Source organism: Carcharhinus amblyrhynchos, chromosome 5, assembly GCF_965287045.1.
Source record: "Carcharhinus amblyrhynchos chromosome 5, sCarAmb.v2.hapA, whole genome shotgun sequence".
NCBI lineage: Eukaryota > Metazoa > Chordata > Chondrichthyes > Carcharhiniformes > Carcharhinidae > Carcharhinus > Carcharhinus amblyrhynchos.
The window spans coordinates 37,367,865-37,391,439 of NC_137328.1; the positions used below are offsets into that span (position 1 = coordinate 37,367,865).

Below are 23,575 nucleotides of genomic sequence, written 5' to 3' on the forward strand. Positions count from 1 at the left end.
TTTTTGATAAGCGAGGGGATTAAGGGTTATGGGGAGAGGGCGGGAATGTGGAACTGAGCCACGACAGATCAGCCATGATCTTATTGAATGGCGGGGCAGGCTCGAAGGGCTAGTTGGCCTACTCCTGCTCCTGTTTCTTATGTTCTTATGACATACATTGTGGAGGAAGAGTGTGAAATATTGGATGGGATAATCTTAGTGAGAGAAGAAATATTAGGGTATTTAGTATCTTTGAAAATGTTAAATCCTGGAAGCAAGATGAAATGTAAGAAGAGAGGAAACAGCAAAAGCTCGAACGATCATTTTCCAATCCTGTATTGTATGAGTGTGGTGCCAGAGGTTTTGAGCACAGCTGTCATTGCAGCATTATTTAAAAAGAAAGGAAGGGACAAATATGGTAAGTAAAGGCCAGTTGGCCTAACCTTGGCGCCAGGAAAATTATTGAAAAAGCTTCTGAGGGGATAGTAATAAGCTGTCACCTGAAAGGGCATGAATTAATCAAGGTCAGTCAGCATGTCTGATTAACTTGATTGAATTTTTTTGAGGGGATAAATAGCAGGATAAGGATAGCGTGTTAGTTGTAGTCTACATGGATTTTAGCAAGTTTATTGACTAGGTGCAACAGTGGAAAAAGTAAAATGGCTAGTTGTTCCAAGAGGAAGTGGCAAGTTGAGTCCAAAATTTGCTGAGGATGACCAGGAGTAAAGGGAATTAGTGGCCAGGTGTTTGTCATTCCATAGCAGTTTCCAGTGGCATTCCACAGGGCTCAAAAACTAGCATTTTTTTAACATCTCTAATGTACTAAAATGTGCCAAAGCACTTCGCAAAGTGAGATCTTGCTTTCCAAGGTATATAGCAATAGTTTAGCCTTAAATGTAGAATGAAGGATTAAGAAATTTACAGATGATATAGTGTTTGGCCATGTGATTGATAGTAAGTAAGGAAGAAAGCAAGCCAGAGTCTGCAAGAAGAAATCAGTGGCCTGGCCAGAGAGGTAGAAAATGGCAAATAAAATTCAATTATACAAGAAATGGAAACAGCAGTAGGTCATTTGCCTGTCAAGCCTGCTCCACCAATCAATAAATCATGGCTAATCTGATTGTCTTTCCTGCCTGCCCACCCCTGACAACCATCAACTAACTTGCTTGTCAATCAGAACCTGTCTAACTCAGCCTTGAATGTGTTTGATGATTCAGCCTCAGGGTCTATTCTCAAATTCAGACTTTTCTTCTGAGGGGCCACTGTGTGCATTCAGCTGTTTCTAATCTAGTGCACATGATGGCTCCATGCTGGAAACAAATCTTTTGTGGGCATTCACGGCATGCACTGGAATTCTGAGTTGGTGGGTGGTGTTATCACTGTAAGAAGTCTCTCAACACCAGGTTAAAGTCCAACAGGCTTATTTGGTAACAAACACCACTAGTTTTTGGAGCGCTGTTCCTTCGTCAGGCGAGTGGGGAGTTCTGATTACAAACAGTGCACATAAAAGCATACACTCAGTTTACAGAATACGGATTAGAATGCGAGTCTTTACAGCTTGTCAAGTGGTGGTGTTATGACAGCACTTGACCCGAATGGCTGATCTGGCATTCTATTTATACACTTGGATCATGCCTGTCCATTCAATGTATTATTGCTCACCAAAAAACATGCATTCAGCTACAAGAGAGGCCCAGTACTTGAAGTATTTGAATTGCCAGGCATCCAGCTTGCAGGTAATGTAACTTAGACTATTTTCTGCAGTTGCAATCTCTGGAAATATTGTAGATTGTTTTTAGAGGTGTTGTAGTAAGTCCCTGGATTTGACAGGAAGGGTTGCTGCATCCTCACAGAAAAGACAGAGGACAAGGCGACATAATTCCACAAAGTCTGCAACAGATATCTGGAGAGCTGCAGTTACCATGTCCATAGGTCTGCATAACTGAGATGGTAAAAAGTCTGACAACACCAGGTTTTAGTCCAACCTATTTATTTGATAATATTCTCACAAGCTTTCGAGGGGTTACCCTCTTCGTCAGGTGAATGGAGAGGTGAATGGAGACCCAGAACTCTCCATTCACCTGACGAAGAGGGTAACCCCTCGAAAGCTTGTGAGAATATTATCAAATAAATAGGTTGGACTAAAACCTGGTGTTGTCAGACTTTTTACTGTGTTTACGCCAGTCCAACGCCGGCATACCCACATCATAACTGAGATGGAGCAGAGACTACAAAGAGAACAAGTTCTTTGCAAAGCCTTCTGTCAAGTTGGAGTTCCTTGACAGTGACAGGAGGCTACCTGACCTACCAGCCACTGCACCAAGCATTCAGTATGCATGCCTATCATTATTCTCTGTCTTCTCATTGAGATCCCCATCTCAGTCCAGGTAGCAGAACTCGTATGTGATCTTGCCCTTCAATGAAACGAGATACAAATTATACTTTCTCCCTGGCTTGACTACAGCACACTTGTGCGTAGTGACTCACACCTGCAGATCTCAACTCTCAACTTCAATGGCACAGTGGTTAGCACACTGAGCGCCAGGGGCTCAGGTTCAAGTCAAACCTTGGGTCACTGTCTTGTGTGGAGTTTGCACTTTCTTTCCATGTCTGTGTGGGTTTCCTCTGGGTGCTCCGGTTTCCTCCTCAGTCCAAAGGTTAGGTGGCCATGTTAAAATTGAGCCACGTGTCAGGGATTAGCAGGGTGAAATGTGTGGGGTTACTGGAATAGGGGCTGGGTGGAATGTGGTTAGTACAGACTCGATGGGCCAAATGGCGGCCTCCTGTACTGTAGGGATTCTGTGATACTTGCCTCTAACATACATGTCAGTATCCAAACTGGTGAATGTCAATCAAGTGATGGGACCTCTTCATCGGTACTCTCCAATTGCTGTCTCTCCTCTTCTCAGATGTGTTGTGATGGTAGTTCTTGGATATCGGAAAGTAGGAAATCGGAAGGAGATATTTGGAGTGAGGGACGAGCAGATGGGTATTGTTGATCTTTCTCTACACCCTAGCTATGACTATAACACTACATTCTGTACTCCCTCATTTCCTTCTCTATGAACTGTATGCTTTGTCTATATAGCACACAAGAAACAATGCTTTTCACTGTGTACTAATATATGTGACAATAATAAATCAAATCAAAAGAAAGCTAGAGATCCATGTGGTCACAACAAGAACTCACTGATGGGCACACACTAATATACTGGTTGCATTGGCTGTCATGGACAGATCACAGGATGAGAGTGAAATGGGGTGGAGGACACCATGGGGAGATATTGTTACAAAGGAGAGATCTGCTAATTTATGATGTATTCATATAGGTTTGCTGCCATTGCATGGTAGTATGTTCCCATTTTAAATCCTTGCCCAAACCTAAAGATTTTTGTCACAATATTTACAATGAAATTTTATCCCTCCAGTCTAGCTGACACTCGAGTAGAACAGTTAAAATTGCATGAATTATATTTGCTCTTAAACTGCCCAAAACCCACCCATTACAATTTTAACCTAACCTATCCTGATGAAAGGTCATTAACCTGAAATGTTAACTTGTTTCTGACCTACTGAGTGTTTCTTCATTTCTCAAAATTTCAAACTTTTAACATTTCTGCTTCAGAGCCCACCCTGCAGTCAAGTTCATGACACCAAACTCTCAAGTATGTGGCTTGAACAGAATGACAAACGAGACAAGTTTCTTCTCTGACAATCCTCCATTGCTTTGAGTCACCCACAACCCTTGGAGATGGTGTGCACACAGCATTTTGATTTGACTAATTATTGTCACATGTGTTAGTATACAATGAAAAGTTTTGTTTCTTGCGCGCTATACAGACAAAGCATACCGTTCATAGCAAAGGAAAGGAGAGGCTGCAGAATGTAGAGGGGAAGTTCTCCCATCCCGCCCGCCATGAGAATTGTCGCGGACAGGGGGCAGATCATGCAAAGGTCCATTGACCTTGGGCGGAATTCTCCGCTTTGGAGCAAGCATGTCCGGAGAATCCCACCTGTAGTGTTATAGCCATTGCTAAGGTTTAGAGAAAGATCAACTTAATATGAGAGTGGTCCATTCAAAAGTCTTTTGGCAGCAGGGAAGGAGCTGTTCTTGAGTCGATTGGACCTCAGACTTTTGTACCTTTTTCTCGATGTAAGAGGGTGGAAGAGAGAATGTCTGGGGTGCATGGGGTCCTTAATTATGCTGGCTACTTCGCCAAGGCAATGGGAAGTGTATTCAGAGTCAATGGATGGGGGGCTGGTTTGCATGATGGAGTGGGCTTTGTTCACGAGCCTTTGTAGTTTCTTGCCATCTTGGACAGAGCAGGAGCCATACCAAGCTGATATAACCAGAAAGGATGCTTTCTATAGTACACCTGTAAGCATTGGCCAGAGTCATAGCAGATATGCTGAATTTCCTTAGCCTTCTGAGAAAGCAGAGGCATTGGTGGGTTGTTGATCTGGACACCTAGAAACTTGCAGCCCTGAACCATTTCCACCATCCCCATTGATGTAGACAGGGGCATGTCTTCCACTGTGCTCCCTAAAGGCAATGACTATCTCCTTTGTTTTACTGACAATGAGGGAGAGATTATTATTGTCGCATCAATTTACCAGATTCTCTATCTCCTTCCTATACTCCGTCTCATCATTGTTTGAGATCTGGCCCACTACTACGGTGGTCATCAGCAAACTTGAAAATTGGGTTGATGGGGAATTTGGCCACACAGTCAGAGGTATATAAGAAGTATAGTGAGGGGCTGAGGACAGCCTTGCGGGGTACCAGTTTTACAGATAATCGTGGAGGAGGTGTTGTTGCATATCCTTAATGATTGTGGTCCGTGGGATAGGAAGTCTAGGATTCGGTCGCAGAGGGAGGAGCCAAGCCCCAGGCCACGGAGTTTGGAGATGAGTTTCCTGGGAATAATGGTGTTGAAGGCTGAGTTGTAGTCAATAAATAGGAGTCTGATATAGGTGTCTTTGTTATCCAGGTGTTTCAGGGTTGAGTGTAGGACCAGGGAGATGGCATCTATTGCAGTGATAGGTAACTGCAGCGGATTCACAAAATGCTCATATAACTACAGTTATGTTGCCTGGAACCATAGAACCCTATGGTGCAAAAGGAGGCCATTCAGCCCAACAAATCTGCACTGACTCTCTGAAAGAGCACCCTCTAACCCCACGCATTTACCATGGCTAATCCACCTAACCTACACATCTTTGGACTATGGGACGTACTGAAGCACCTGGGGGAAACCCATGTAGACATGGGAAGAACATGTAAACTCCACACTGGCAGTTATCCAAGGCCAGAATCAAAACCAAGTCCTTTGCATTCTGAGCCAGCAGTGCTAACCACTCCAACCTGTCAGAGGCTAAACCTCCACCCTATTCATAATGTAATAATTAACTTGCTATCCTAACTTACTAATAATCACTGCTCAGTCAGTCTTTTGATATTGTTGTAGGTTCCTTGGTGGAATTGTCCAGACACTATTGACTTCCTTGACTGACGATAGAAACAATGACTTCCTATGATTTCTGTTCCAAATTACACCATTTCTGCTCCTGGCCGACCCATTTCCCAAACTTGGCTATATGCCAAATCTTTTCATGGTAGCTTATGATTCATCCTTGATGTTCCTTTTTGAAAAAGTAAAGGCTTTCTGTGAAATTTGCAAGTCATAAATTTCCTGCTGATAATGGATCTCAAGAATGCCAGTCTTTCACACCTCTGATTCACACTACTTTGGTGCTAATCTCCATCATTGTCTTGTTCTTGAGGTGATCAGATCCCTATCTCTCTCCCCATTGTCAGTGCGGGACATTGATATTTATTGTGTCTTGCTTCTCAATTGAGCTGTGTGATTGTTGGCTCCCAGTAAAATTTGTAACTCCACCAGAAGCTCAAACAAGGAGTTAACCCATTGTGGCCCTTCAGTCCTCCTTCAATCATTAAATGAGAGATTACTGCTCTGCCACATCTCTTCTCCCAACCATGTGTGACTAAGTATTTCCTTTTCTTCAACTAAATTACATACTTATCAAGCAGTTATCCATTTTGCAACATCTTTTATTTTTGCCTTGCATAAATCATACAAGCATCCGACCTTCTATTTGTCTTCTCCGTAAATCACATTGTAAATACAACACAATAATCGATTACACAGTAACAAAAACATGCAAAGCAATACGGATTCGGGGTTGGAGTTGAATATTAGTGCCAAAATTCCAAATGTGTCCATTTGGAATGGCCTAACTTCTTGTGCAGGTACTTGAGGTGCTCAGGGAGTGGAGGAAGATCAGACCTGGATCTTTCTACGTAGTTTTGAAAAACTGACTGCATTATTTATCTCTGCTCTGTTATGATGGTAGAGATGTTAACCAGTTTGCACATTCCTCGCATATCTGATCTCTCTAAAGTGAAATGGAACGTTGTTTGATTAATAGACCGTGTATTAAAAAATCATTTTCTCAGGTGGTAACACAATACCCCCCTTCACCACCTTGGTTACCTGCCAACCAAGCTCTGTTAGTTCTCATGGTACAGTTCACATGAGGTGTATTATATTGGTCTGATATACCATCCATCTACCTTGTCCCTTATATCTCTCCAAACTAAATCCCATAATATAATTTCCCAAATTAGTTGTGTAGGGTTGGCATCTTGATGTTTTATCAGACCACCCTCTCTGATCACTGATATTTGATAGAGTGGTAGTGATGTTGTACTGAGGAAAGGACTAGGAACTTCAGAACTCAGCTTGACATTAGCATAGTAAAACTTGCTGTATCACAACTCTTTTGTGCAAGTTCTCATCTCCTATCTGTTATGATACCTCCCCATTCATAATCTATTGGAAGATTTTCCCTAGTTTGCTTAATCAGCCTGGCACCATACATGATACACATCATTCCAGGCAGCTCTTTCTGAGGTGTTCCTATTCTTCCATATTAATTAATTTATTTGAACAATCTTTGTTTATAACTGATCCATTATCCTGCATAGGTGAATAATTACTTTCTGGGTTTTGTTTAGGTCCTTTCCCTAAACTTCCATGGTTCCTTCCATAATCTCTTCAACTAGTTTCTCAATCTCCTGACTTTGTGATCTAAGGTGGTCGAATCTAAGCTATTAACCAAAGAAATGCCAGTATTGAAGATTGTGACAGCGTCATTTCCCAGGCTCCTTTTTCTCTTAGTTCTACTTCTGGACGACTCCTCACCCTGAGTCCCCACATAATTACAGTGTGGCTCCAAGCTTTCTTCAGTAAATGCCCATATAAAGCCTAGTTCTCTTCCCACATTGCTCTGGCAACCCTAGAATCATTAGAATCAAAATCAGCAGTCCCACCTCATGGTGTGTGTTGTACTATAATGCCTTTCCTGTCAGTATTAGTACCAGGTCATTTGCCCAGGTTCTAGGACAGGACACATCACTGCCTGACTTTCATTATGACCAGGAGGTGGCAATTTACTAAGGATTGGCTGCTCCTTGAACAGCATCACCCTTAGCCCTGGCAAAGCCTTGCAAGTGCGCTCTCTTGGACAGGAGCAGGTTTATACACCTTACTCCCCTTTTGTTTGAGTCCAACAAGCAGATACATTTGGAATGTACCAAATCAGATTCTTACTTTTTGCCCCCTTTGTCATATTTCTAGGTTAGGATCAGCCTGAGTTAAGGAGGGTACATAACTGCACCTTAAATGTAACCTCTATGATTGTTACGTTCATATGTGCCCTTAGTTTAATTTGTTCCGGAAGCAGACAGTTCAGATCACAGCTGGCTAAATGGCAAACATCAGCATCTTCTCAGGTTGTATCCTTGGTGTGATCTCCTGCCCATGTTAACTCATCACTGCTCCAATCCATATCCCTCAGTTCAATAGAAACTTCTGTCTTACTCTCCTGATTCCCCTCTGCTTGCTTGCGTGATTCCCATGATATTCAGCTCTTATTTCCTCCAGGTCAGGGTCAGGCTGAAGGCAGCAATATAGTTTGAGGGTCCTTATGTTCCTTTGTCCCATGAGGTTAACTGCAACATATAACACAACTCAAATCTCGTCTGAGGGCTTTCACTTCTCAGGTCAATATGTACCCTGTTTCTATCCACAAGATAATAAAACACAAAGCATATTTTATTTTCAAAACAAACTGGGTGTTAAGGCTGGTTCTGCCATTTGAGCAGTGCTCCCTGTATGGATCACTGCCAATCTCCAAGCTGGTCAAGGAGGGGTCTCAATTGACAGGTCTACTTTGCCTTTGGCTGTCTGTCTTACTCCTCCTGTTCCCTGACCCCCATCAGCTACTTTCATGATAACTGGTTCATCCCACTATTCCCGACGTACCAGGCTCACGAGGTGTCCGTAGCCTTCTGTGATTTTAAATTGTGTGGTTCCTGTTGTATACCTTTTACACTGTTGAACATGGAACCACTTTATTTGTTAGGATAGCTGTATGGTATTCAAATTATTGCTAGCCTTATCCACGATACTGTATTGCCCCTTGAGTTGAGGTTCAAACATTCCAACCTGGGCATAGTTTCAAACCATGACCTCATCGAATCACTGCAGTGCAGAAGGTGGCCATTCAGCCCATCAAGTCTGCACCAATTCTCCAACAGAGTGTATTACCCAGGCCACATTTTCCCATTTAATCTCCCTAACCTACCCATTTTAGGACACTAAGGGACAAATTAGCACAACCAATCTTTCTAACCTGCACATCTTTGGACTGTAGGAGGAAACCAGAGCACCCAGAAGAAACCCACGCAGACGCGGGAAGAATGTGCAAACTCCACACAGTCACTCAAGGCCAGAATTGAACCCGGGTCCTTGGCGCTGTGAAGTATCTCACAGTGGTAACTATTGTGATCTCCAATATCTCATTGCTGAGTCCCAGCAAGTTCTATCCTTAACTTCTCTGTGTTTACCTTCCATATTTTTAGCAACTTTTAACTAAATCTCACACAGTCTGTCCCATAGTTCTTGATCTGTTGCAGTTTCTTTTTCTCTAACAGTCTCTCTCCTTTCGGTTCCGACAAAGTGTCCATGATTCGAAAGGTTAAATGTGTTCTTCTCCTGATCGATGTTGAGATAGATGTTGCAGACTGCTAAGTTTTCCAGCTTCCTCTGTTCTTGTTTCAGATGTGGAGATACCGGCATTGGACTGGGGTAAACACAGTAAGAAATCTCACAACACCAGGTTGGACTTTAACCTTGTTTCAGATTCCAGCAACTGCAATATTTTACTTATCTGTTTTGTTTACAATTTGTTGCCACCTACTGGCCATTAGATGAATACAGTAAAAAAATCTGATAACACCAGGTTTTGGTCCAACCGATTTAGTTGATAATAGACTCTCAAGCTTTCGGGGTTAGCCCCTTCGTCAGGTGAATGGAGAGTTCTAGCCTCAGACAGAGCATATAAAGCACAGACAGTTTAGAGATTACTGATTAGAATGCGAATCCTTACACCTAACCTGCTGTTCAAGACCTGAAGTGGCTGATAATGTGAGTGGAAGGAGCACTGATCACAGGTTAAAGAGATGTGTATTGTCTCCAGACAGTACAGTAAGTGAGGTTTTGCAAACCCAGGCAAGTCACGGGGGTTACAGATAGTGCGACATGAACCCAAGATCCCTGTTGAGACCGTCCTCATGTGTGCGGAACTTGGCTATCAGTCTCTGCTCAGCAACTCTGCGTTGTCGTGTGTCGTGAAGGCCATCTTGCAGAATGCTTACCCGAAGGTCAGAGGCGGAATGCCCGTGACCACTGAAGTGTTCGCCAACAGGAAGGGAACAGTCTTGCCTGGTGATTGTCGAGCGATGTTCATTCATCCGTTGTCGTAGCGTCTGCATGGTCTCCCCAATGTACCATGCTTCGGGACATCTTTTCTTGCAACGTATCAGGTAGACAATGTTGGCCGAGTTGCAAGAGTATTTACCATGTACCTGGTGGATGGTATTCTCACGTGTGATGATGGTATCCATGTTGATGATCCGGCATGTCTTGCAGAGGTTGCAGTGGCAGGGTTGTGTGGTATTGTGGTCACTGTTCTCCTGAAGGCTGGGTAGTTTGCTGCGAACAATGGTCTGTTTGAGGTTGTGTGGCTGTCTGAAGGCAAGAAGTGGGGGTGTGGGGATAGCCCTGGCGAGATGTTCGTCTTTATCAATGATATGTTGAAGACTCCAGAGAAGATGTCGTAGCTTCTCCGCTCCAGGGAAGTACTGGACGACGAAGGGTACTCTGTCCACTGTGTCCCGTGTTTGACTTCTGAGGAGATCGGTGCGGTTTTTCGCTGTGGCGCATCGGAACTGTCGATCTATGAGTCGAGCACCATATCCTGTTCTTATGAGGGCATCTTTCAGGGTCTGGAGGTGTCTGTCACGATCCTCCTCATCTGAGCAAATCCTGTGTATACGGAGGGCTTGTCCATAGGGAATGCCTTCTTTAACATGTTTAGGGTGGAAACTGGAGAAGCGGAGCATTGTGAGATTGTCTGTGGGCATGCGGTACAGTGAGGTGCTGAGGTGACCGTCCTTAATGGAGATGCGTGTGTCCAAGAATGCAACTGATTCTGGGGAATGGTCCATGGTGAGTCTGATGGTGGGGTGGAATTTGTTGATATCATCATGTAGTTGTTTCAGTGATTGTTCACCATGAGACCAAAGGAAGAAAATGTCATCTATGTATCTAGTGTATAGCATTGGTTGAAGATTCTGTGCAGTGAAGAAGTCTTGTTCGAACCTGTGCATGAAGATGTTGGCACATTGAGGTGCAAATTTGGTCCCCATGGCTGTTCCATGTGTCTGGATGAAAAACTGGTTGTTGAAGGTGAAGACATTGTGGTCCAGGTTAAAGCGGATGAGTTGTAAAATTGCATCTGGAAACTGGCAGTTGTCAGCATTGAGTACTGAGGCAGTCGCAGCAATGCCATCGTTGTGGGGGATGTTGGTGTAGAGCGCCGAGACATCCATTGTGGTGAGGAGTGTCCCTGGTTCAACTGCTCCATGTGTGCTGAGTTTCAGTAGGAAGTCCGTAGTGTCGCGACAAAAGCTGGGGGTTCTTTGTACAATGGGTTTCAGGATGCCCTCGACGTAGCCGGAGAGGTTCTCACACAGAGTCCCATTGCCCGATACGATGGGACGGCCAGGTGTGTTTGCCTCGTGTATCTTTGGGAGGCAGTAGAGATCTCCAATGCGGGGAGTACGTGGAATGAGAGCATGGAGGGTGCCCCCGGAGCGGAGAAGCTACGACATCTTCTCCGGAGTCTTCAACATATCATTGATGAAGACGAACATCTCGCCAGGGCTATCCCCACACCCCCACTTCTTGCCTTCAGACAGCCACACAACCTCAAACAGACCATTGTTCGCAGCAAACTACCCAGCCTTCAGGAGAACAGTGACCACAATACCACACAACCCTGCCACAGCAACCTCTGCAAGACATGCCGGATCATCAACATGGATACCATCATCTCACGTGAGAATACCATCCACCAGGTACATGGTAAATACTCTTGCAACTCGGCCAACATTGTCTACCTGATACGTTGCAAGAAAGGATGTCCCGAAGCATGGTACATTGGGGAGACCATGCAGACGCTACGACAACAGATGAATGAACATCGCTCGACAATCATCAGGCAAGACTGTTCCCTTCCTGTTGGCGAACACTTCAGTGGTCACGGGCATTCAGCCTCTGACCTTCGGGTAAGCATTCTCCAAGGCGGCCTTCACGACACACGACAGCGCAGAGTCGCTGAACAGAGACTGATAGCCAAGTTCCGCACACATGAGGACGGTCTCAACAGGGATCTTGGGTTCATGTCGCACTATCTGTAACCCCCGTGACTTGCCTGGGTTTGCAAAACCTCACTTACTGTACTGTCTGGAGACAATACACATCTCTTTAACCTGTGATCAGTGCTCCTTCCACTCACATTGTCAGCCACTTCAGGTCTTGAGGTGTAAGGATTCGCATTCTAATCAGTAATCTCTAAACTGTCTGTGCTTTATATGCTCTGTCTGAGGCCAGAACTCTCCATTCACCTGACGAAGGAGCTAACCCCGAAAGCTTGTGAGTTTATTATCAAATAAATCGGTTGGACTAAAACCTGGTGTTGTCAGACTTTTTACTGTGCATAACGCCAGTCCAATGCCGGCATACCCACATCATTAGATGAATGTCAGTACTCTGTACAAGAATGCTCTCAGCTCAGCAAGCCGAAATGACTGGTTGGTTTACAAGTTCATCTTTGAAGACAGTTTAACTAAGCAATCCGAGCAGGAACTAGAACTTGTGTAAAATGGATAATAGCAAATTGGCATTCCGTTTTATATTTCTCTAATTTTTATTTTGAAAATTAGAGATATGTAAAGCTCCTACCTTGATCTGAGAGATAACATAAATCACAGAGAACTGTCAGACAGTACTGCTTTGCTAAAGACATGTAATTTAATGCAGTGATCATTTCTGTCCTTTGAGCTGAAAACCTTGTGCCCAAGTAAATCTTTATTAGCTTAGGCATTAGAGATCACATCACACCCTGCCTATTATGCCATTGGAATAAATATTTGCAGTCAGTTTTAGAACAAATTGATTTGCCATTTACTTTATTACTCTTCTATTGATTTAGTGTGTGAACAGGTATTGCCAAGAAGTTATGTCAGCATTAACATTCTGGCAAAGGAGACAGTACACATGGAAGTTTCAAATTCTTCACTGGTTATCAACTCTTAAACAAAAAGCTTTCAAAATGATGTAGAATTGAAAAAGATACACAACTACCTTACAATCTGAAATAAAAAGGAAAAGAATCATCTCAGAGGAGAATCCAATTCAATTATAGGCCATACAATAAAAGAGAAGCATATCATCGAAAGGGTGAGAGATTGCAGAACTTTGAGATGCAGAGGGGCCTGGGTGTCTTAGTACATGTATTGAAAAAGACTATTATGCAAATACTGCAAGTAATCAGGAAAGCTAATTGAATGTTATCATTTATTGCAAAGAGGATTGAATACAAAAGCAGGGAGGCTATGCTTCAGTTATACAAAGCACTAGTGAGATCACATCAGGGGTACTGTGCACAGTATTGGTCCCTTATTTAAGGGAGGATGTAAGGAAGTAGTTCAGAGGAGGTTTAACAAACTAATAACTGGAATGGGTAGAGTATCTGATAAGGAAAGGTTGCCATGATATGGAGGTGCCGGTGTTGGACGAGGGTAAACACAGTAAGAAGTCTCACAACAGCAGATTAAAGTCCAACAGGTTTATTTGGTAGGAAGAGCCATTAGCTTTCGGAGTGCTCGCTGCTCCGGTGTAAGGAAAGGTTGGACAGGCTAAGGTTCTAAGAACATAAGAACATAAGAAATAGGAGCAGGAGTAGGCCATCTAGCCCTTCGAGCCTGCCCCGCCATTCAATAAGATCATGGCTGATCTGTCGTGGCTCAGTTCCACATTCCCGCCCTCTCCCCATAACCCTTAATCCCCTCGCTTATCAAAAACCCATCAACCCGCGTCTTAAAAATATTTAGCGAGGCAGCCTCCACCACCTCAACGGGCAGAGAATTCCAGAGATTCACCACCCTTTGAGTGAAGAAGTTCCTCCTCAACTCCATTCTAAACCGCCCCCCCTTTATCTTGAGGCTGTGCCCCCTAGTCCTACTGTCCTTTCTGAGCGGGAAGAGTCTCTCCACCTCTATCCTATCCATCCCATTCATCATCTTATACGTTCTACCTTCAGATGCTTCGAAGAGTAAGAGGTGACTTGATTGAAACATTCAATCCTGAGGGATCCTGACAGAGTGGATGTGGAGAGTATGTTTCCTCTTATGAGAGAATCTGAAACTAGGGGTCTCCGTTTAAAAATAAGGTGTTACCCATTTAAAATAGCAACGAGGCAAAATTTCTTCTTTCACAGGGTTGTGAGTCTTGGGAACTCTCTACCTGAAAAGGCAGAGGAAGCAGAGTCTTTGAATATTTTTAAGGCAGAGGTGGATAAGCTCTTGGTGGTGCTAGATTATCAGCGATAGGTGGGATGCATTTTTGAGGGTCAGCCATGATTTTATTAATAGCAGATAAGGCTTGAGTGTTGAAATGACCTATTCCTGCTGCTTATTTGCATAATCAAGGACCCCACACACCCCGGACATACTCTTTTCCACCTTCTTCCATCGGGAAAAAGATACAAAAGTTTAAGGTCATATACCAACAAGAACAGTTTCTTCCCTGCTGCGATCAGACTTCTGAATAGATCTACCTTATATTAAATTGATTTTTCTCTGCACACACATGTCTACTTCTCCCCTATATACTCTATGACCTCTATCTTTAAAGTGCAATAAATGATACCATTCACTGTATATCTATACATGTGACAACAATAAATCACATTTGCAGCAAACACTTCAGATGAATAGTTTGTCCTTTGTTCGGGAATATCAAGAACAAAGACTTGGAGAAAGGATTGTAATGTTGAAGAAGTTTACAAAGAGAAGGATGGGTGAGATTAAGAAGGGAAATAAAGTAAAAAATGAGCGTTTTATGGTAGTGGAAAACCAGGACCTAATATAAACATGCAGAGTTGTGAGCAGTGAACAGAACTTCAGCTCATTCTGGTAGCTGTCTAACATGAAGTTTGCACTTGGCGAACAATGGAAGGGGGAGCTTTGGAATAGAATGTGGAGGTGACAAATGTTTGCCTTAGGTAAGGTTAAAAGCACACCAAACTACAGAGGTAAATTTAGATTGTGTTCTGATGAGGCAGTTATGACATCAAAAGCTTATGTTGGGATTGAACAAAATGAAGAGAGTGTAAAGAGAGGAAATAGCGAGGCATCTTGAGGGGAATTGCTTGATAGAGCAGATGCAGCACGGTTTCGTTAAGGGGAAGTCGTGTCTGACAAATTTATTGGAGTTCTATGAGGATGTGTCTAGAGCGGTGGATAGAGGACAGCCGGTGGATGTGGTCTTTCTTGATTTTCAGAAGGCGTTTGACAAGGTACCTCACAAGAGGTTATTGCAGAAGGTAAGGGGACATGGAGTTGGGGGTAGGGTGTTAGCGTGGATAGAGGATTGGTTGTCAAATAGGAGGCAGAGAGTGGGGGTTAATGGGTGCTATTCGGATTGGCGGTTGGTGACTAGTGGAGTGCCCCAGGGGTCGGTGCTGGGGCCTCAGCTATTTACCATTTATATAGATGATCTGGAGGAGGGAACCGAGTGTATGGTGTCGAAATTTGCTGCTGACACCAAGATTGGTGGAATGGCAAATTGCGCGGAGGGTGTGGAGAGTCTGCAGAAGGCTCTAGATAGGCTCGGCGAATGGACCAGGAATTGGCAAATGGAATTTAATGTTGGCAAGTGCGAGGTGGTCCACTTTGGTAGGAATAATGGTAGGAAGGACTATTACTTACGGGGCGAAAAACTGCAGCCTGCGACGGTGCAGAGGGACCTCGGGGTGCTTGTGCATGAGTCGCAAAAACCCAGCCTGCAGGTGGTCAGGAAGGCGAATGGGATGCTGGCCTTCATAGCGAGGGGGATTGAATATAAAAGTAGGGAGGTCTTGCTTCAGCTGCATAGGGCATTGGTGAGGCCGCAGCTGGAGTACTGTGTGCAGTTTTGGTCGCCGCACTTACGCAAGGATATTTTGGCCTTGGAGGGAGTGCAGAGGAGGTTTACTAGGCTGATACCGGAGTTGAGGGGGTTGAGCTATGAAGAGAGGCTGAATAAACTAGGCTTGTACTCGTTGGAGTTTAGAAGAATGAGGGGAGATCTCATTGAGACGTATAAGATGATGAATGGGATGGATAGGATAGAGGTGGAGAGACTCTTCCCGCTCAGAAAGGACAGTAGGACTAGGGGACACAGCCTCAAGATAAAAGGGGGACGGTTTAGAACGGAGTTGAGGAGGAACTTCTTCACTCAAAGGGTGGTGAATCTCTGGAATTCTCTGCCCGTTGAAGTGGTGGAGGCTGCCTCGCTAAATACTTTTAAGACGCGGGTTGATGGGTTTTTGATAAGCGAGGGGATTAAGGGTTATGGGGAGAGGACGGGAATGTGGAACTGAGCCACGACAGATCAGCCATGATCTTATTGAATGGCGGGGCAGGCTCGAAGGGCTGGATGGCCTACTCCTCCTATTTCTTATGTTCTTATGTAAACGAACTCAGTAAACCTGATCCAGTTGTCACTGCAAGGAATGGTGTCAATGGAAAGAGTTGCGGCAGAAGTTGGGGAGGCAGTGACAGCTCAGATAAAATATTTGGGGCAATAGTTTAAACTGGGACTGAAGAGATAGATGAACTGTATTAAATATATAGTTTATAATTTCTGGTTTAATTTAAAATCATTGAATCATATTTCTAAATTTGAAACCCTAATTAAACAAAAGACAATTAATATAGCAGGCCAGACAATATGTTGCAGCTGTAGTATGTGAGAATTGGTGGACACCAGTGCAACTGCAGCAACCACATTGGCAGTAAGTGTCGAAATTTGCTGATGACACCAAGATTGGGGGAACGGCAAATTGTGCGGAGGGTGTGGAGAGTCTGCAGAAGGATCTAGATAGGCTGGGCGAATGGGCCAGGAAATGGCAAATGGAATTTAATGTTGGCAAGTGTGAGGTGGTCCACTTTGGTAGGAAGAATGGTAGGAAGGACTATTACTTACGGGACGAAAAACTGCAGCAGGCGACGGTGCAGAGGGACCTCGGGGTCCTTGTGCATGAGTTGCAAAAACCCAGCTTGCAGGTGCAGCAGGTGGTCAGGAAGGCGAATGGGATGCTGGCCTTCATAGCGAGGGGGATTGAATATAAAAGTAGGGAGGTCTTGCTGCAGCTGTATAGGGCATTGGTGAGGCCGCAGCTGGAGTACTGTGTGCAGTTTTGGGTGCCACACCTGCGCAAAGATATTTTGGCCTTGGAGGGAGTGCAGAGGAGGTTTACAAGGCTGATACCGGAGTTGAGGGGGTTGAGCTATGAGGAGAGGCTGAATAAACTGGGCTTGTACTCGTTAGAGTTTAGAAGAATGAGGGGAGATCTCATTGAGACGTATAAGATGATGAATGGGATGGATAGGATAGAGGTGGAGAGACTCTTCCCGCTCAAAAAAGACAGTAGGACTAGGGGGCACAGCCTCAAGATAAAAGGGGGACGGTTTAGAACGGAGTTGAGGAGGAACTTCTTCACTCAAAGGGTGGTGAATCTCTGGAATTCTCTGCCCGTTGAAGTGGTGGAGGCTGCCTCGCTAAATATTTTTAAGACGCGGGTTGATGGGTTTTTGATAAGAGAGGGGATTAAGGGTTATGGGGAGAAAGCGGGAAAGTGGAACTGAGCAGCGACAGATCAGCCATGATCTTATTGAATGGCGGGGCAGGCTCGAAGGGCTAGATGGCCTACTCCTGCTCCTATTTCTTATGTTCTTATGTTCTGATGTTCTTATGTCTGTAGTGTGAAGAACTTTTGATCAGAGTTGATGAAACTAACTACAGTAGTAGAGTGCCATGGGGATCATCAGTGCTGGGGCCTCAGCTATTTACAATCTATAGTAATGACTTAGATCAAGGAGTTAACTGTATTGCCAAAGCTGCTGATGATGTCAAGATGGTGGGAAAACAAATTTTGAAGAAGAAACGGAGTTTGCAAAGGGATATAGATAGGTTACATAATGGGCAAAAATTTGGCAGATGGAATATAATGTGGGAAATGTGAGGTTGTCCACTTTGGTAGGGAGAGTAGAAAAGCAGAATATTATTTAAGTGAAGAAAGTCTGCAGAATGCTACGATACAGAGGGATCTAGGTGTCCACAGGCATAAATCATAAAAAGTTACGTATAGTCACAGCAAGAAATTTGGAGGGCAAGCCAAGAGTGGGTCTTAAAAGCAAGGGGGATGAAATAATTTAATTCATGGCATGAAGAGATTTATCTTATTAAGAAACTTAAAGATCAGGCCTATGTTCATTGGAGTTTAGAAGAATGAGAGATGATCTTATTGAAATATATATGTTGGGGGGGCGGAGAGACAGAAATTAGGATTTTCCTCTTTCAGAGAGTTGGTAATCTTTGAATTTTCTACCTGAGAGAGCAGTGGAGTTTGAGTCATTGAATATATTCAAAGCTGAGTTAAACAGATATTTGATATACAATGGGGCCCACGTATATGGGAGCACAAGCAGTAAGATGGAATTCAGACCCCACAATCAGATCATCTGAGCTTACTAAATGATGGAGCAGGCTTGAGGAACCAAATGGCCTACTCTTTCTTCTATTTTTTACATTCTGTTATACGTCAAACAAGCAGGCTGCCAAAATAACAGGGAAGGGGTCAAAAGAGATAGAGAGGCAGAGCTGGGTGTTACTTGTGTACATGTGGAATCTGACCCACATCAGCAAATAATATTTCAGTTGCAGATGTATATGGATTGGAAGAGGAGTACGCTAAGGGTGGTTCCTGGAGATTCAGGGTCCCTGAAAATTCCCAGGGTCACCACATGGGATAGTTAGAGAAACCACTCTTGCAGATACTTTAGGTACAATTGGATAGGTAAAAATGAGGCAGTGAGGCAGTTCCACCAAGCAGAATGATGGAAAGTCCATAAAATTGAATGCGGAATCAAAGTAAAAATTAGCGAGGTCAAAAAGAATAAGGAGATTATATTGACCATAATCATAATGACAGAAACTGTCATTCATACTTTGCTTAGCATTTGATGTTTGGTGTTATAGAAGGAATGGAAACTTGATACAAAATAGTTAAACAGGGAGTTGGAAGTGTGTTAAGATGAGGATAGACTAGAAGGCCAATAGTATATTTAAAGGCAATGTTTAATATGGGGCAGTACTTGAAAGGACAGCAGAGTTGAAAGTTGAATTCTTGCATTTATCCCTATGATTGGAAGATGAATAACTGGCCACATTGCTCAAGAACTATGTTGGAGTAAACTCCTTAGGTAGCTGACAAGTCAGCAGCATTAGATAACCAGTCTTGTAATTAGATCTAAGTCTATAATCTGGTCATCAGCTATCTTTTCAGAATTTATACAATCTTGTCCTTTTGAGACCAAGCTGAATTTCTGACCCCTATTTAGAGTCATAGAGGTTTACAACATAGAAACAGGTCCTTCAGCCTAACTTGTCCATGTCGCCCAGTTTTTACCATTAAGCTAGTCCCAATTGCCTGCATCTGGCTTATGCTGCGAGACCCATCTTACCCATGTAACTGTCCAAATGATTTCTAAAGGACAAAATTGTACTTGCCTCTACTACTACCTCTGGCAGTTTGTTCCAGACTCGGCACCCTCTGTGGAAAAATTGCCCTTATGGACCTTTTTGTATCGCTCCCCTTTCATCTTAAACCAATGCCCTCAAGTTCTAGGAAAAGATATTGACTATCCACCTTATCTATGCCCCTCATTATTTTTAAGGTCTCTATAAGATCACCGCTAAGCCTCTGATGCTTCAGAGAAAAATGTCCCAGGCTATCCAGCCTCTCCTGACAACGCAAACCATCAAGTCCCAGTTGCATTCTAGTAAATCTTTTCTGCACTCTTTCTAATTTAATAATATCTTTTCAATAATAGGGTGATCAGAATCGTACACCATATTTCAAGTGTGGCCATACCAATGTCTTGTACAACTTCAACAATATGTTCTGACCAATGAATCCAAGCATGCTGCAGGCCTTCTTCACCACCCCATCCATCTGTGACTCCACTTTCAAGGAGCTATAAACCTGTACCCGTAGATCTCTTTATTCTATAACTCTCCCCAAAGACCTACCATTAACTGAGCCCTGTCCCAGTTCAATCTACCAAACTGCATCACCTCGCATTTATCTAAATTAAACTCCATCTGCCATTCATCAGCCCACTGGCCCAATTGATCAAGATCCAATTGCAATCTTAGATAACCTACATTGTCCACTATGTCACTAATCTTGGTGTCATCTGCAAACTTAGTAATCGTGCTTCCTAAATTCTCATCCAAATTATTAATATAAATGACAAATAACAGTAGACCCAGCACTGATTATTGAGGCACACTGCTGGTCACAGGCCTCTAGTTTGAGAAACAACTCTATAACCACCCCTCTGTCTTCTGTCATCAAGCCAATTTTGTAACCAATTGGCTACCTTGCCCTGGATCCCATGAGATTTAATCTCATGCAACAAACTACCATGTGGTACCCTATGAATAGTCTTGTTAAAGTCCACATGGACAACATTGACTGCAGTGCCCTCGTCTACCTTTTTGGTTACCCCTTCAAAAAATTTAATCAAATTTATGAGACGTGATTTTCTACTCATAAAGCCATGTTGACTGTCCCTAATCACTCCTTGTCTTTCTAAATGCCTGCGGATCCTATCTCTAGAATACATTCTAACGACTTACCCACTACAGATGTTCGGTTCACCACCCTCCAATTCCCAGGCTTTTCCCTGAAGCCCTTAAACAAAGGCCCAACATTTACCACCCTCCAATTTTCAGGCACCTCACCTGTGGCTGTCGATAATTCAAATATCTTTGCTTGGGAACCTGCAATTTCCTCCCTAGCCACGCACAACATCCTGGGATAAACTTCATCAGGTGCTGGCGATTTATCTACCTTGATGTGCTTTTAGACTTCCAGCACCTCTGTGATGGGTAGGCTGTTGGAAGGTATTTTGAGAGACAGGATCTACAGGCATTTAGAGACACAAGGACGGACTAGGGATAGTCAGCATGGCTTTGAGAGTGGAAAATCACGTCTCACAAATTTGATTGAGTTTTTTGAAGGGGTAACCAAGGAGGTAGATGAGGGCAATGCAGTTGATGTTGTCTACATGGACTTTAGCAAGGCCTTTGATAAAGTACCACATGGTAGGCTGTTGCAGAGGACTAAATCTCTCAGGATGATGTAGCTAAATGGATACAAAATTGGCTTCTTGACAGAAGCCAAAGGGTGGTTGTAGAGAGTTTTTTTTCAAACTGGAGGCCTGTGACCAGCGGTGTGCCTCAGGAATCAGTGCTGGGTCCACTGTTATTTGTCATTTATGTTAATGATTTGGATGAGAATATAGAAGGCATGGTTAGTAAATTTGCAGATGACACCAAGATTGGTGGCATGGTGGACAGTGAAGAAATTTATCTTGGATTGCGATGGGATCTTGATCAATTGGGCCAGTGGGCTGACGTATGGTAGATGGAGTTTAATTTAGATAAATGCGAGGTGATCCATTTTGGTAGATTGAACCAGGGCAGGACTTGCTTAGTTAATGGTCAGGCATTAGTGAGAGTTACAGAACAAAGAGGTCTTGGGGATACAGATTCATAGCTCCTTGAAAGTGGAGCCACAGGTGGATAGAGTGGTGAAGAAGGCATTCAACATGCTTGATTTCAGTGGTCAGAACATTGAATACAGTGTTGGAATGTCTTGTTGAAGTTATACTTAGAATACTGTGTACAGTTCTGGTCACCCTATTATAGAAAGGATATTATTAAACTAGAAAGAGTGTGGAAAAAATTTACTAGAATGCTACCGGGAGTTGATGGATTAAGTTACAAGGGCAGGCTGAATAGACTGGGACATTTTTCTCTGGAACGTAGAAGGCTGAGGGATGATCTTAAAGGTCTATAAAATAATGAGGGGCACAGATCAGCTAGACAGTTAACATCTTTCCCAAAGGTAGAGGAGTCTAAAACTAGAGGGCATAGGTTTGTGAGAGCGGAGAGATACAAAAGTGCCCAGAGTGGCAATCTTTTCACAGAGGGTGGTAAGTGTCTGGAACAAGCTGCCAGAGGTAGTAGTAGAGGTGGGTACAATTTTGTCTTTTAAGAAGCGTTTAGACAGTTACATGGGTAAAATGGGTATAGGGGGACATGGGCCAAATGCAGGCAATTGGGATTAGCTTAGGGATTTGAAAAAAAAAAGGGTGACGTGGACAAGTTGGGCCAAAGGGCCTGTTTCCATGCTGTAAACCTCTGTCTCTGAACTACTTCTTTGTAATATGTACACTCCTCAAGACATCACTATTTCCCCAAGTTCTTTAACATCCATGCCTTTCTCAACAGTAAATACTGATAAGAAATATTCATTTAGGATCTTGCTCATCTCTTGTGGCTCCGCACACAGATTACCTTGTTGATCTTTACGAGTCCTTACTCTCTTCCTAGTTGCTCTTTTGCTCTTTATGTATTTGTAGAAACACTTTGGATTCTCCTTTACCTTATCTGTCCCCTTTTTGCCCTCCTGATTTCTCTCTCAATTCTACTGCAACACCCTCTATATTCTTCAAGGGATCCACTTGATCCCAGCTGCCTATATATGTCATATGCCTTATTCTTCTTGACTAGGGCTTCAAGTCATCCTACTTTACCAGCATTGCCATTCACTCTAAAAGGAATATGCTTACCCTGAACCTTGATTCATATACTTTTGAAAGCCTATCACTTATTAGCCGTCCTTTTGCCTGCCAACAGACTCTTCCGATCAACTTTTGAAAGTTCCCGTGTGATTCCATCAAAATTGGACTCCATCACGAAGACCACCTGCATTTATCTCAGTAATACTGCCTGTTTTTGTCTTGATCGCAGCCCGTCTACTGCTGAAACTGTCACCCATGCTTTTAACACCTCCAGATTCAACTATTCCAATGCTCGCCTGGATGGCCCCCCCCCCCATTCTCCAAATTACTGCTTATTCAAAGTTCTGCTACATTATTCTTGTTAACCTATTTATTGTCCCTGTCGTTGCAGACCTATGTTGTTTCACAGTCCCACAATGTCTCAAATTTAACATTTTTTTCCTTTGTGCTAACAGTCCTTTGTCACCTTACCCCTACTTAATCTCCTCAACCCCATCAAATTCTGCCTCCCCAAACTCATCTTTTTTTGGCATCTGTCACTTTGTCATTCCTCCCTCCCTCCCTCCAACCCATCAGCAACAGTCATGCTGTCACTGATAGCGAAATCATCTCGGGTCCTGATCCCACACCACATCACTGTGACTTGATGTTTAAAGAGAAAGGTCCTAATTTGCCTGGAGCTGAATTTGGTATCCAATTAGAATGGCGAGCATGGGGAGGATTGAGGACAACTTTTAAAGGTTAATGATAGGTATTACCATTGCATGGAGGAATGGGATAGGCAGGAGTGCAGAGGGCCAGCACCCTCAAGGTCCACACAAATGCCTGAGCATTCATTCCTCAAGTACTGAGATGATGGCGAGTTTGTGCCACTCTGTGAACATTTCAGTTTAACTATCCTTTTTATACAAGTTTTTTTAATCAGAACTACAATAAATTATGGCTGTACTCACGACAGCTGTGCAGTGCACTACCTGTCCTGGACCATTTGCTTGTCCCATTCTCAGCTTTGAAAATTTGGTTCTTTTTCCAGCCTGTTAACAAACACTTCAACGCGCTAAACAGCAAGTTAATTGGAGATGTGCATATTGCCAGCCCAGTGCATCAATGGAACTTTCAAAGGGTGGGGCAGGGCTGGCAACATCCAGGAGCGCAATTTTCAGAGCATGCCTGTATCCTCCTTTCCACCTTCCATCTCCACAGGTGATTGAAAATTCAACGCTAAATTTCTAAGAAGCATTGACC

The 23,575-nt window shown here is 43.5% G+C and overlaps 2 protein-coding genes across 2 annotated transcripts in view; one reads left to right on the forward strand and one right to left on the reverse strand.

The window, feature by feature from the left end:
* Window positions 1-9,142, reverse strand: part of LOC145342976 (tudor domain-containing protein 7-like) — a 152,429-nt gene extending 143,287 nt beyond the window's left edge. Inside the window, exon 1 of the mRNA XM_080188662.1 lies at window positions 8,912-9,142. The gene's annotated coding sequence lies outside the window, so the exon portion shown is untranslated. The remainder of the gene's footprint in view (window positions 1-8,911) is intronic.
* The window catches only part of dennd4c (DENN/MADD domain containing 4C), a 259,275-nt gene that overhangs the window by 11,618 nt on the left and 224,082 nt on the right, over window positions 1-23,575 (forward strand). The window contains exon 2 of the mRNA XM_080188659.1: window positions 9,126-9,183. The gene's annotated coding sequence lies outside the window, so the exon portion shown is untranslated. The remainder of the gene's footprint in view (window positions 1-9,125; window positions 9,184-23,575) is intronic.